Source organism: Triturus cristatus, chromosome 8, assembly GCF_964204655.1.
Source record: "Triturus cristatus chromosome 8, aTriCri1.1, whole genome shotgun sequence".
Lineage (NCBI taxonomy): Eukaryota > Metazoa > Chordata > Amphibia > Caudata > Salamandridae > Triturus > Triturus cristatus.
This window is the reverse complement of record NC_140591.1, coordinates 22295245-22309955: the sequence shown is the minus strand read 5'-3', so window position 1 is coordinate 22309955 and position 14711 is coordinate 22295245. Positions and strand designations below refer to the sequence as shown.

General features: G+C 52.8%; 1 long non-coding RNA gene across 1 annotated transcript in view; it reads right to left on the bottom strand.

Annotated features, from left to right (window-relative positions):
- LOC146799864 (uncharacterized) overlaps positions 1-14711 on the bottom strand; it is a 191037-nt gene that overhangs the window by 155610 nt on the left and 20716 nt on the right. The gene's annotated exons all lie outside the window — the stretch shown is intronic.

Genomic DNA, 14711 nt, shown 5'->3' with positions numbered 1-14711 from the left:
TGCAGTGTCTATACAGAGAGAGGGTTTACAAGAGTGCTGGGTGTATGCAGTGTCTAAACAGCGAGAGCGTTTAAAAGAGTGCTGGGTGTATGCAGTGTCTATACAGCGAGAGCATTTAAAAGAGTGCTGGGTGTATGCAGTGCCTATACAGAGAGAGCGTTTAAAAGAGTGCTGGATGTATGCAGTGTCTATACAGAGAGAGCGTTTAAAAGAGTGCTGGGTGTATGCAGTGCCTATACAGAGAGAGCGTTTAAAAGAGTGCTGGGTGTATGCAGTGTCTATACAGAGAGAGCGTTTAAAAGAGTGCTGGGTGTATGCAGTGCCTATACAGAGAGAGCGTTTAAAAGAGTGCTGGGTTTATGCAGTGTCTATACAGAGAGAGCGTTTAAAAGAGTGCTGGGTGTATGCAGTGTCTATACAGAGAGAGCGTTTAAAAGAGTGCTGGGTGTATGCAGTGTCTATACAGAGAGAGGGTTTACAAGAGTGCTGGGTGTATGCAGTGTCTATACAGCGAGAGCGTTTACAAGAGTGCTGGGTGTATGCAGTGTCGATACAGCGAGAGCGTTTAAAGGAGTGTTGGGTGTATGCAGTGTCTATACAGAGAGAACGTTTAAAAGAGTGTTGGGTGTATGCAGTGTCTATACAGAGAGAGCGTTTGAAAGAGTGCTGGGTGTATGCAGTGTCTATACAGAGAGAGCGTTTAAAAGAGTGCTGGGTGTATGCAGTGTCTATACAGAGAGAGCGTTTAAAAGAGTGCTGGGTGTATGCAGTGCCTATACAGAGAGAGCGTTTAAAAGAGTGCTGGGTGTATGCAGTGTCTATACAGAGAGAGCGTTTAAAAGAGTGCTGGGTGTATGCAGTGTCTATACAGAGAGAGCGTTTAAAGGAGTGCTGGGTGTATGCAGTGTCTATACAGAGAGAGCGTTTAAAAGAGTGCTGGGTGTATGCAGTGTCTATACAGAGAGAGCGTTTAAAAGAGTGCTGGGTGTATGCAGTGTCTATACAGAGAGAGTGTTTAAAAGAGTGCTGGGTGTATGCAGTGTCTATACAGAGAGAGCGTTTAAAAGAGTGCTGGGTGTATGCAGTGTCTATACAGAGAGAGCGTTTAAAAGAGTGCTGGGTGCATGCAGTGTCTATACAAAGAGAGTGTTTAAAAGAGTGCTGGGTGTATGCAGTGTGAGAGGGTTTAAAAGAGTGCTGGGTGTATGCAGTGTCGATACAGAGAGAGGGTTTAAAAGAGTGCTGGGTGTATGCAGTGTCGATACAGCGAGAGCGTTTAAAGGAGTGTTGGGTGTATGCAGTGTCTATACAGAGAGAGCGTTTAAAAGAGTGCTGGCTGTATGCAGTGTCTATACATCGAGAGCGTTTAAAAGAGTGCTGGGTGTATGCAGTGTCTATACAGAGAGAGCGTTTAAAAGAGTGCTGGGTGTATGCAGTGTCTATACAGAGAGAGCATTTAAAAGAGTGCTGGGTGTATGCAGTGTCTATACAGAGAGAGCGTTTAAAAGAGTGCTGGGTGTATGCGGTGTCTATACAGAGAGAGCGTTTAAAAGAGTGCTGGGTGCATACAGTGTCTATACAAAGAGAGCGTTTAAAAGAGTGCTGGGTGTATGCAGTGTCTATACAGCGAGAGCATTTAAAAGAGTGCTGGGTGTATGCAGTGCCTATACAGAGAGAGCGTTTAAAAGAATGCTGGGTGTATGCAGTGTCTATACAGAGAGAGCGTTTAAAAGAGTGCTGGGTGTATGCAGTGCCTATACAGAGAGAGCGTTTAAAAGAGTGCTGGGTGTATGCAGTGTCTATACAGAGAGAGCGTTTAAAAGAGTGCTGGGTGGATGCAGTGCCTATACAGAGAGAGCGTTTAAAGGAGTGCTGGGTGTATGCAGTGTCTATACAGAGAGAGCGTTTAAAAGAGTGCTGGGTGCATGCAGTGTCTATACAAAGAGAGCGTTTAAAAGAGTGCTGGGTGTATGCAGTGTGAGAGTGTTTAAAAGAGTGCTGGGTGTATGCAGTGTCAATACAGAGAGAGGGTTTAAAAGAGTGCTGGGTGTATGCAGTGTCTATACAGAGAGAGGGTTTAAAAGAGTGCTGGGTGTATGCAGTGTCGATACAGCGAGAGCATTTAAAGGAGTGTTGGGTGTATGCATTGTCTATACAGAGAGAGCGTTTAAAAGAGTGTTGGGTGTATGCAGTGTCTATACAGAGAGAGCGTTTAAAAGAGTGCTGGGTGTATGCAGTGTCTATACAGAGAGAGCGTTTAAAAGAGTGCTGGGTGTATGCAGTGTCTATACAGAGAGAGCGTTTAAAAGAGTGCTGGGTGTATGCAGTGCCTATACAGAGAGAGAGTTTAAAAGAGTGCTGGGTGTATGCAGTGTCTATACAGAGAGAGCGTTTAATAGAGTGCTGGGTGTATGCAGTGTCTATACAGAGAGAGCGTTTAAAGGAGTGCTGGGTGTATGCAGTGTCTATACAGAGAGAGCGTTTAAAAGAGTGCTGGGTGTATGCAGTGTCTATACAGAGAGAGCGTTTAAAAGAGTGCTGGGTGTATGCAGTGTCTATACAGAGAGAGTGTTTAAAAGAGTGCTGGGTGTATGCAGTGTCTATACAGAGAGAGCGTTTAAAAGAGTGCTGGGTGTATGCAGTGTCTATACAGAGAGAGCGTTTAAAAGAGTGCTGGGTGCATGCAGTGTCTATTCAAAGAGAGTGTTTAAAAGAGTGCTGGGTGTATGCAGTGTGAGAGGGTTTAAAAGAGTGCTGGGTGTATGCAGTGTCGATACAGAGAGAGGGTTTAAAAGAGTGCTGGGTGTATGCAGTGTCTATACAGAGAGAGGGTTTAAAAGAGTGCTGGGTGTATGCAGTGTCGATACAGCGAGAGCGTTTAAAGGAGTGTTGGGTGTATGCAGTGTCTATACAGAGAGAGCGTTTAAAAGAGTGCTGGCTGTATGAAGTGTCTATACATCGAGAGCGTTTAAAAGAGTGCTGGGTGTATGCAGTGTCTATACAGAGAGAGCGTTTAAAAGAGTGCTGGGTGTATGCAGTGTCTATACAGAGAGAGCATTTAAAAGACTGCTGGGTGTATGCAGTGTCTATACAGAGAGAGCGTTTAAAAGAGTGCTGGGTGTATGCGGTGTCTATACAGAGAGAGCGTTTAAAAGAGTGCTGGGTGCATACAGTGTCTATACAAAGAGAGCGTTTAAAAGAGTGCTGGGTGTATGCAGTGTGAGAGGGTTTAAAAGAGTGCTGGGTGTATGCAGTGTCGATACAGAGAGAGGCTTTAAAAGAGTGCTGGGTGTATGCAGGGTCTATACAGAGAGAGGGTTTAAAAGAGTGCTGGGTGTATGCAGTGTCGATACAGCGAGAGCGTTTAAAGGAGTGTTGGGTGTATGCAGTGTCTATACAGAGAGAGTGTTTAAAAGATTGTTGGGTGTATGCAGTGTCTATACAGAGAGAGCGTTTAAAAGAGTGCTGGGTGTATGCAGTGTCCATACAGAGAGAGCGTTTAAAAGAGTGCTGGGTTTATGCAGTGTCTATACAGAGAGAGGGTTTACAAGAGTGCTGGGTGTATGCAGTGTCTATACAGCGAGAGCGTTTAAAAGAGTGCTGGGTGTATGCAGTGTCTATACAGCGAGAGTATTTAAAAGAGTGCTGGGTGTATGCAGTGCCTATACAGAGAGAGCGTTTAAAAGAGTGCTGGATGTATGCAGTGTCTATACAGAGAGAGCGTTTAAAAGAGTGCTGGGTGTATGCAGTGCCTATACAGAGAGAGCGTTTAAAAGAGTGCTGGGTGTATGCAGTGTCTATACAGAGAGAGCGTTTAAAAGAGTGCTGGGTGTATGCAGTGCCTATACAGAGAGAGCGTTTAAAAGAGTGCTGGGTGTATGCAGTGTCTATACAGAGAGAGCGTTTAAAAGAGTGCTGGGTGTATGCAGTGTCTATACAGAGAGAGCGTTTAAAGGAGTGCTGGGTGTATGCAGTGTCTATACAGAGAGAGCGTTTAAAAGAGTGCTGGGTGCATGCAGTGTCTATACAAAGAGAGCGTTTAAAAGAGTGCTGGGTGTATGCAGTGTGAGAGGGTTTAAAAGAGTGCTGGGTGTATGCAGTGTCGATACAGAGAGAGGGTTTAAAAGAGTGCTGGGTGTATGCAGTGTCTATACAGAGAGAGGGTTTAAAAGAGTGCTGGGTGTATGCAGTGTCGATACAGCGAGAGCATTTAAAGGAGTGTTGGGTGTATGCATTGTCTATACAGAGAGAGCGTTTAAAAGAGTGTTGGGTGTATGCAGTGTCTATACAGAGAGAGCGTTTAAAAGAGTGCTGGGTGTATGCAGTGTCTATACAGAGAGAGCGTTTAAAAGAGTGCTGGGTGTATGCAGTGTCTATACAGAGAGTGCGTTTAAAAGAGTTCTGGGTGTATGCAGTGCCTATACAGAGAGAGTGTTTAAAAGAGTGCTGGGTGTATGCAGTGCCTATACAGAGAGAGTGTTTAAAAGAGTGCTGGGTGTATGCTGTGCCTATACAGAGAGAGCGTTTAAAAGAGTGCTGGGTGTATGCAGTGTCTATACAGAGAGAGCGTTTAAAAGAGTGCTGGGTGTATGCAGTGTCTATACAGAGAGAGCGTTTAAAAGAGTGCTGGGTGTATGCAGTGTCTATACAGCGAGAGGGTTTAAAAGAGTGCTGGGTGTATGCAGTGTCTATACAGAGAGAGCGTTTAAAAGAGTGCTGGGTGTATGCAGTGTCTATACAGAGAGAGCGTTTAAAAGAGTGCTGGGTGTATGCAGTGTCTATACAGAGAGAGCGTTTAAAAGAGTGCTGGGTGTATGCAGTGTCTATACAGAGAGAGCGTTTAAAAGAGTGCTGGGAGTATGCAGTGTCTATACAGCGAGAGCGTTTAAAAGAGTGCTGGGTGTATGCAGTGCCTATACAGAGAGAGCGTTTAAAAGAGTGCTGGGTGTATGCAGTGCCTATACAGAGAGAGCGTTTAAAAGAGTGCTGGGTGTATGCAGTGCCTATACAGAGAGAGCGTTTAAAAGAGTGCTGGGTGTATGCAGTGTCTATACAGAGAGAGCGTTTAAAAGAGTGCTGGTGTATGCAGTGTCTATACAGAGAGAGCGTTTAAAAGAGTGCTGGGTGTATGCAGTGTCTATACAGCGAGAGCGTTTAAGAGAGTGCTGGGTGTATGCAGTGTCGATACAGCGAGAGCGTTTAAAAGAGTGCTGGGTGTATGCAGTGTCTATACAGAGAGAGTGTTTAAAAGAGTGCTGGGTGCATGCAGTGTCTATACAGAGAGTGCGTTTAAAAGAGTGCTGGGTGTATGCAGTGTCTATACAGAGAGAGCGTTTAAAAGAGTGCTGGCTGTATGCAGTGTCTATACAGCGAGAGCGTTTAAAAGAGTGCTGGGTGTATGCAGTGTCTATACAGAGAGAGCGTTTAAAATAGTGCTGGGTGTATGCAGTGTCTATACAGAGAGAGCATTTAAAAGAGTGCTGGGTGTATGCAGTGTCTATACAGAGAGAGCGTTTAAAAGAGTGCTGGGTGTATGCAGTGTCTATACAGAGAGAGCGTTTAAAAGAGTTCTGGCTGTATGCAGTGTCTATACAGAGAGAGCGTTTAAAAGAGTGCTGGCTGTATGCAGTGTCTATACGGAGAGAGCGTTTAAAAGAGTGCTGGGTGTATGCAGTGTCTAAACGGGGCGTGATGCTCTGACGCTGTCACAAACAACTGCAGCAAAAGCAAGCATTAAAAATGCAATAGGTCTCGCCTTTGATTAATTTAAAGCCATTTGCTTTGCTAATGATATTGTATAGCAATTGGCAAAGCAAATGGCTTTGACTTTATTAAAAGCGAGACGTATTGCATTTTCAATGGTTGTTAGGTGAGTTTCGGGCGATGACAACGCAAGAGAGCCGTCGACAAGGGGATAGCGAATATTACATAACGCCGAGGCTGCTCGCCATTTACCCTGTGACAATCCACAACAATAAGCAACTCCTGGGTAGAAGTCTTAATAGCAGGGGCACGCGGTGCATGCATGATTAATGTAGAGAATGTCCATGCGTATTGCACAGTTCCAGTCCCTGTCCATCTGAAATACAACTGATAATGTAAAGTGCTTCGTTACCTTCAGTCGAGTTGGTTTACCTTCGGTCGAGGTGATACTAAATAAACAGATGCAATACAAAAGAAAAACAAGCGAAAGCACGCCATGCGCGCTGTGAGACCGGCCTCGTGGCGTGGGCCCTCCCGACCAGCAAGTTACCCTACAACCACGCCGAACCTCGTGGACACGGCCTTCCGACTCCCGTGGGCCAACATCCCGAGGGCCGACCAGATCCCCAACACGCATGCCCGGCCGAGGGCGAACGAAACCCCCCCCAAACCAGACCGAGAGGCGCCGACCCTGTCACACCTCTGGTATCTCCCCCGAGGGAGGTTTCGATCGGCCACCAGGCCCCCGGTGAGCGGGCGCCTCGCCTGCTGGGTGTCTGGAGTCCCTCCCGGACCCACCTGAACAGATCAAAGGGCCGAGCGACAGGAAACCCCGTCACACCGCCCCCCAGGCACCAGACCCCTCTCCGCGAGGACTCCGGACTTCAAAGAGGAGGGGGAGTATAACAAGGGGTGCTGACGGGACGGGAGCAGAGAAGACCTGGACTGACGAGAGCCTGCTGACTTGGTCGCGGCTCGATCGCTCCCCGAACAGAAGAATGCTACCCGAACCCTGAACCACCTGAGCCCTGCGGACGCTGTCGCGGCTCCCCGAACTCTGAACCATCTGAGCCCTGCTGACGCTGTCGCAGCTCCCCGAACTCTGAACCATCTGAGCCCTGCTGACGCCGTCGCGGCTCACCGAATTCTGAACCATCTGAGCCCTGCTGACGCCGTCGCGGCTCCCTGAACTACGACCCTCCGGTGCCTGCTGAGTGACTCGCGGCCCGCTCCTCCAAGAGAATAGGCAGAGATTGCCGAGAGAAGCAACATCCCCTCAGCTCGAGGATTGAGAGCTGTGCGCCGGATACCTCGCAGAGACACTGATTCAAAGACTGTCCCGCTACCCCTTTTCCCCGCATCACGAGATCGCTGCCGCTTGTGGCATTAATTCTGTACCTGCCTGCCGGATCATAAAGATCCTTGACAACCACCGATAAAAGCATATTATCTTGCAACGAATTACTGTGTGACGTCCCTCTATCCAAAGAAGAGAGTAAGCGCAGCGTGTGCGATCCTAGGTACGAGACCCTTCCAGGAAGGGCCTCCCTGCTCTTGCTCGGCCTAACTCTGGGTAAGGTGGGCCTCCGGGTGGTCGGGAATGCATTCCGCAGCCTCCCCGGGGAACGCCTTCCAACATTTGGTGGCAGGCGACGGGATCCGAGCCAACACCTAGAGATCGTGCAGTAGACGGCTTACGCACTACCAAGAAGAAATGGAAGGAGAAACTTCCCTAGGTGCCGCAGACACCAACCCGAGCACGGCATTCCAAAAGGACCAGTTAGAATCTTATACGCACCGAGAACTGAAACAATTTTGCAAAGACTTTGGAATCGCTACCACCGGACTAAGCACGAAAGAGGACTTCCAGGGGGCATTAAAAACCTGGGTCGAGGCGGAAACTCCCCGGACGCAAACAGAAGGAGAGCCTCCCAACGCACCACGAAGCACCCCGGGGAGGAAGGCCGCCCCCGAGGGGGGCCTATCCCCAGAGGAACTAGCGGACCGAGAAAGAGGTCGCAACCACGAACTAGAACTAGCAAAATTAAAAATCGAAGGAGAGCTAAAACTGGCTGAAAAAAAACTGGCAGTGGAACAGTTACGCCTACAAGGAGAACTAGAGGAAAAGAAACGACAGAGAGAACACGAAGAGAAAAAACTCCAACTAGAGCACGAACGTAGCCTAAAAGAAATCGAGCTCAAGGCTAAGAAGGCGGAGGCCCGACCCTCGGAAACCCAACCCATCTCCTCCACCGTGGAACCAAAGGTCCACATCCCCAAAGATGTGGTGAAAGAATACTATAAGAACGACGATATTCAGCAATGGTTCAAGGCCTACGAAGTCGCCATGACCTCCCACCGAGTCCCACAGAAAGACTGGGGGGCTGGGCTGTGGGGCCGGTTCCTGAGCGAGGGGAGAGATACCCTGCTGGACCTGCCCTCCACGGTGATGAACTCCTACAGTCACATGAAAGAGGCCCTGGTAGCCAGATATGGGCTCACCCCTGAAATGTACCGACAACGGTTTAGAGACTGCAAAAAGATACCCGGTACCACCTGGGTGGAGTACGTGAACTTTTACAGCCGGGCCTTGGACGGATGGATCAAGGGCAGCAAGGTCTCCACCTTTGAGGAGCTGTTCGACCTAATCGCATGGGAACACTTGTCCGCTAATTGCTTCGTAGAGCTGCGCCAGCACCTCCTGGACAGCAAACTCACAGACCCTCGAAAACTGTCCGTCGAGGCTGACCGGTGGGTGAACACCCGGGCCTCCCGGGGCCCCTTGGGAGACTACGGTCGCCACAGTCAGGGACCCCCCCGCCAGAGGGGTGGAGGGAATCAAGGCCGGCAAAGGGAGCTCCCGGGGGGATCCCCGCTCAGCCCTCCCAGAGGACAATCTCCGCCCTTTCCAGCTCCACCTCCGGCCAGCACCGGGCCACCAGGGAGGCCGGGGCCCCGAGTGAGGATCACCTGTTTCCGCTGCCAACAGACCGGACACTATGCCAGCGACCCTCAATGTCCCATGTACCAGCGAACCGCCACAACCACCCCGCCGGCTCGACAGATGGCCTCCGTAGCCCTGGGGGAAGAGATGGAAGACTCCGAAGAATGGGAACCAGCCGCCATGGCCTTGGTCTCCCTAGGGGACCGGGAGATGGTCCCCGGAACGTCCCTGCCCGCCAACACGAAGAAGTACCGACAGCAGGTAACGGTCAATGGTCACAGCATCGAGGGCCTCCGGGACACGGGGGCGAGTGTCACGGCGGTTCATTGTCGCCTGATCTCCGAAGATCAGATCCTGCCGGGCGCCTTTTGCCCCGTCATATCATCAGACAATTCCGAGAGCCTCTGCCCGATGGCCCTAGTCCCCTTCGAATGGGGGGGAGTCACCGGCAAGTTAAAGGTGGCGGTCCGAACCTCCCAGCCCGTGGACTGCCTCCTGGGCAACGACCTTGAGAACTCCCCGTGGGGACAAGTGGAACGAAGAGCCCACCTCGAGATGATGGGCCTACCCGAGTGGGTATGCGCCACCACGCGCTCAATGACTCTCAGGGCGCCTTCCTCCGAGGGGGGAGAGGCCATGCCGCTAAACACCGCCACCATCCCCGAGATCCAGAATACACCACCAGCGGCCAACGACCCCCTTCTGGATGGACCGACCGCTCCCGACGAGGGGTCAGTGCCTTCCGATCCCGAAACCCTGACCAAACTCAGGGACTTGCCAGAACTGGCCCAGTGGCCCTGCGAAGGGGGCCCCTCCCGTGAAGAGTTCTGCCAAGAACAATCCACCTGCTCGTCCCTCATTGGACCCCGACAACAGGCCGAGGCCCAAGCAGCAGGCGACCGGACTGGCACCCACTGGGTATACTGGGAGAACGGCCTCCTGTACAGCGAACAGAAGTCGGCCGAGTTGGGATCGGCCCGGGTACTAGTGGTACCCCTACGCTTCCGAAGTCTCCTCCTGGGCCTGGCCCATGATGTACCCCTGGCCGGACACTTAGGCCAAGATAAGACCTACCAACGACTCGTCACCCACTTCTATTGGCCCAAGATGCGAGCAAATGTGGAGGCCCACTGCAAGTCCTGCCCCACGTGCCAGGCCAGCGGAAAGAGTGGGGGCAGGCGCAAGGCTCCGCTACAGCCCTTCCCCGTCGTCAGTACCCCTTTTGAGCGGGTAGGAATCGACATTGTGGGACCGCTGGACCCCAAGACCGCCCAGGGCCACCGCTTCATCCTCGTCCTGGTGGATCATGCCACCCGTTACCCCGAAGCCATCCCTCTCCGCACCGTGACGGCCCCCGTGGTAGGCCGGGCCTTGATGGGGCTCTTCTCCCGAATGGGGTTCCCCCGCGAAGTAGTGAGTGACCGGGGTACGAACTTTATCTCCCGATATATGAAGTCCCTCTGGCAGCAGTGCGGAGTATCGTACAAATTCACCACCCCGTACCACCCCCAAGGAAACGGCCTCGTCGAGCGCTTTAACAAAACACTGAAAGGAATGATCATGGGCCTCGAGGAACCCCTACGCCGGAGGTGGGACGTCCTCCTCCCATGTCTCCTGTTCGCCTACCGGGAGGTTCCCCAAAAATCGCTGGGATTCAGCCCATTCGAACTACTATATGGACACCCCGTCCGAGGACCCCTGAGCCTGGTCAAAGAGGGGTGGGAAACAACCCCCCGGGGGACCCCTCCGGATGTGTTCCGATACATCTTGGCGCTCCGAAACCAGACCCGAAAATTCTGAGAACTCGCAGAAGCGAACCTCGAGGCTAGCCAGGAAGAAATGAAGCGCTGGTATGACCAGAATGCTACGCTGGTCGAGTTTCAGCCGGGCCAACAAGTCTGGGTCATGGCTCCGGTGAGACCCTGCGCTCTCCAAGATAAATGGACTGGGCCCTTCAAGGTGGTCGAGCGGAAGAGCCAGGTCACCTATCTCGTCGATGTGCAGTCCCCGCGGAACCCCCTCCGGGTTCTCCACGTGAACCGCCTCAAACCTCACTTTGTACGGACCGAATTGAGTTTACTCCTGGCCACCGACGATGGGGCCGAAGAAGACACCGAGCCCCTTCTAGACCCTCTGGGGGCGAAAGAGACCGATGGTCCGTGGAGGGAGTGAGACTGTCAACCGCCCTCACAGCCCAACAGTCCGACGACTGCCGCCAGCTACTAGGGCAGTTTGCGGACCTCTTCTCCCTGACCCCTGGGGTCACCAACTGGTGTGTCCACGACGTGAACACCGGCGACAGCCCACCAGTGAGACATCGGGCCTACCGGGTCCCTGATCGGGTCCGAACCTGCATCCAGACCGAGGTGGCGAAGATGCTAGACCTCGGGGTGATTGAACCCTCCGACAGCCCCTGGGCCAGCCCGGTAGTCCTAGTTCCGAAAGCGACTACCTCGGGTGTTGCCCCCGGATGGGCACTACCGCTTTAGGGTGATGCCGTTTGGAATGAAGAATGTCCCGGCCACCTTCCAGCGGCTGGTGAACAGGGTCCTGTCCGGACTAGAGGGGTTCAGCGCAGCACACCTCGACGACATAGCGGTCTTCAGCTCCCAATGGACCGAGCACCTCCAGCACCTCCGTCAAGTCCTGCTGGCTCTGCGCCGGGCCGGCCTCACCATCAAAGCCAGCAAATGTCAAATTGGGCACGGTTCCGTAACCTATCTGGGGCACCAGGTGGGAAGTGGGCAGGTCGCCCCCCTCCAGCCGAAGATCGACGCCATCTTGTCCTGGGAACCCCCCGCAACCCAAACGGAAGTCCGGGCCTTCCTGGGCCTCACCGGCTACTACCGAAGGTTTATTAAGAACTATAGCAGCATCGCAGGCCCCCTCACACACAGAACTAACCTCCAAAAAACACCCCAAGAAAGTACACTGGACTCCCTCCTGCCAGAAGGCGTTCGACACCTTAAAGGCCGCCATGTGCGCGGCTCCAGTGCTCAAAGCACCCGACTACGCCCAGGAGTTTGTGGTCCAGACGGACGCCTCGGAACACGGCATCGGGGCAGTCCTCTCCCAGTTCGACGACAAAGGCATAGATCGGCCCATAGCCTTCATCAGCCGAAGGTTGCTGCCCCGGGAACAGCGGTGGAGCACAATTGAAAGAGAGACCTTCGCAGTAGTCTGGGCCCTCAAAAAGCTACGGCCCTACCTGTTCGGAACGCACTTCCGAGTACAAACACATCATCGACCCCTGCGGTGGTTGATGCAGATGCGAGGGGAAAACCCCAAGCTGCTACGCTGGTCCATCTCCCTCCAAGGGATGGATTTCACTGTGGAACATCGCCCCGGGACGGACCACGCCAACGCGGACGGCCTGTCCCGATTCTTCCGCTTCAGCGAGGAGAACCCCCAAGTGGATGGGTAGTTCTCCCCGCCTTTCAGCTGGGGGGGGCACGTGTGAGACCGGCCTCGTGGCGTGGGCCCTCCCGACCAGCAAGTTACCCTACAACCACGCCGAACCTCGTGGACACGGCCTTCCAACTCCCGTGGGCCAACATCCCGAGGGCCGACCAGATCCCCAACACGCATGCCCGGCCGAGGGCGAACGAAACCCCCCCCAAACCAGACCGAGAGGCGCCGACCCTGTCACACCTCTGGTATCTCCCCCGAGGGAGGTTTCGATCGGCCACCAGGCCCCAGGTGAGCGGGCGCCTCGCCTGCTGGGTGTCTGGGGTCCCTCCCGGACCCACCTGAACAGATCAAAGGGCCGAGCGACAGGAAACCCCGTCACACCGCCCCCCAGGCACCAGACCCCTCTCCGCGAGGACTCCGGACTTCAAAGAGGAGGGGGAGTATAACAAGGGGTGCTGACGGGACGGGAGCAGAGAAGACCTGGACTGACGAGAGCCTGCTGACTTGGTTGCGGCTCGATCGCTCCCCGAACAGAAGAACGCTACCCGAACCCTGAACCACCTGAGCCCTGCGGACGCTGTCGCGGCTCCCCGAACTCTGAACCATCTGAGCCCTGCTGACGCTGTCGCGGCTCCCCGAACTCTGAACCATCTGAGCCCTGCTGACGCCGTCGCGGCTCACCGAATTCTGAACCATCTGAGCCCTGCTGACGCCGTCGCGGCTCCCTGAACTACGACCCTCCGGTGCCTGCTGAGTGACTCGCGGCCCGCTCCTCCAAGAGAATAGGCAGAGATTGCCGAGAGAAGCAACATCCCCTCAGCTCGAGGATTGAGAGCTGTGCGCCGGATACCTCGCAGAGACACTGATTCAAAGACTGTCCCGCTACCCCTTTTCCCCGCATCACGAGATCGCTGCCGCTTGTGGCATTAATTCTGTACCTGCCTGCCGGATCATAAAGATCCTTGACAACCACCGATAAAAGCATATTATCTTGCAACGAATTACTGTGTGACGTCCCTCTATCCAAAGAAGAGAGTAAGCGCAGCATGTGCGATCCTAGGTACGAGACCCTTCCAGGAAGGGCCTCCCTGCTCTTGCTCGGCCTAACTCTGGGTAAGGTGGGCCTCCGGGTGGTCGGGAACGCATTCCGCAGCCTCCCCGGGGAACGCCTTCCAACACGCGCGTTGTGCAGAGATGTCACGTGTAATCCCATGCCCCGCGTGCACATCTTCTGTCCGTCCGCGTGTACGCTTTGGAATCCGTATTGATTCGAAAAGGCCCTCGCATGGCAAGGGCAGCGCATGCACGCTGCTAAAGCCAGGCGAGACCTAAAAACACAACAGCAGCTTTTCAAGGACACAGGTGTGTGTGCAACTTCATGAACAGATGTGTAACATGGGCAGGGCTCGTCGTCCGCGGACTACGGGGGCGAGCAGACACAAAACAAAAGGTGGATTAAAGACAGATGAGCACAACCCCAGGCAATGCCCAGGTGGCTCCTGCAGGGACGAGGCCTGGCACTTACACAGCCAGTCGTAGCAGGCGCTGAGTATCTGGGGTGAAACCGGCCAGGATGGATGGTACCCTCCATCAGTAGAGCCGCACGTGGGTACTGCCAGCACTCGAGTTAGTATCCACTTAGAATGAAGGAAGTTTGCTTGTCTGCCTCTGGTCTGTCTCTCTTGAGCAGCTGAAACAAGCGACAGAACTGTGAAGCCATTGCTAGATAAATGTAGCAGTAAGGCAAGGATACATGTAGTGAACACCGAGAAACGTCTTGAACCGAGATCTCACTGTTCTCTTATCAGTGATACGTGTGTGTGGATAAATATTGGTGAAAACACTGCACACTCGGCTCTTTCTCTTTGCCTTACACCGAAGTGCAACGTTTTCAATGACTGACCGCCACTATGCTGTAAAATCCAACATTTGAATCATGTTTTCAAAAAATGTTCTCGCAGTGAGAGAACACTCCACCCTCTTTTTAGGTCTCGCCTGAGCCAACGCATGCGCTGTCTCAGGCGGGACATTTTGTATACAGGATTTTCAAAGCGCTACCAGCGCTGGCCTAACGCTTGCGTTCACGCGAGCGTGCACGCGCGCAGCTGCCAATCATGGCTGGGCGTGCACCACTTGTGTGCTTACCACACAGCGCGCCCGTCCTCGCGATCGCTTTCAACTTTGATCGCGATTACCTTCGCTTTCACGGCCGCGCGGCCAATGCTTGTTTATTATTACCTATGACGCGTCAATCAGTGATGCGGGAATTCTCTTGTCCTTTAAATACGTTTAGATCAGACGCGTATATTTCTTGTAGCGGGTATTTTGGTACTCGACGGATAATTGACTTTCAAGGCGGCGTTTCCACACACTGTTCCGGTGAGCTGCGATTTTGTTATCCTTTATAGTGGCGCTTCAGCGCAAAAGCTAACATGGATTTTTTTGAACAAGGCTCTATGGTTTTTTCTTTAGGGCAGTAAAACCTGTTAGCGCATAGTGTGAAGGAGTATACTTCCACGAAATACTCTTTAGATACCACAGTTACGGCATCAAAGATAGGAATGCATTTACGACTGTGCATTGGTCTTAGTGTGCTTTCAAGCAGTGTCATTATATGGTGTTTTCCACAGGTAGCAAGTGATAGTGGTTTATC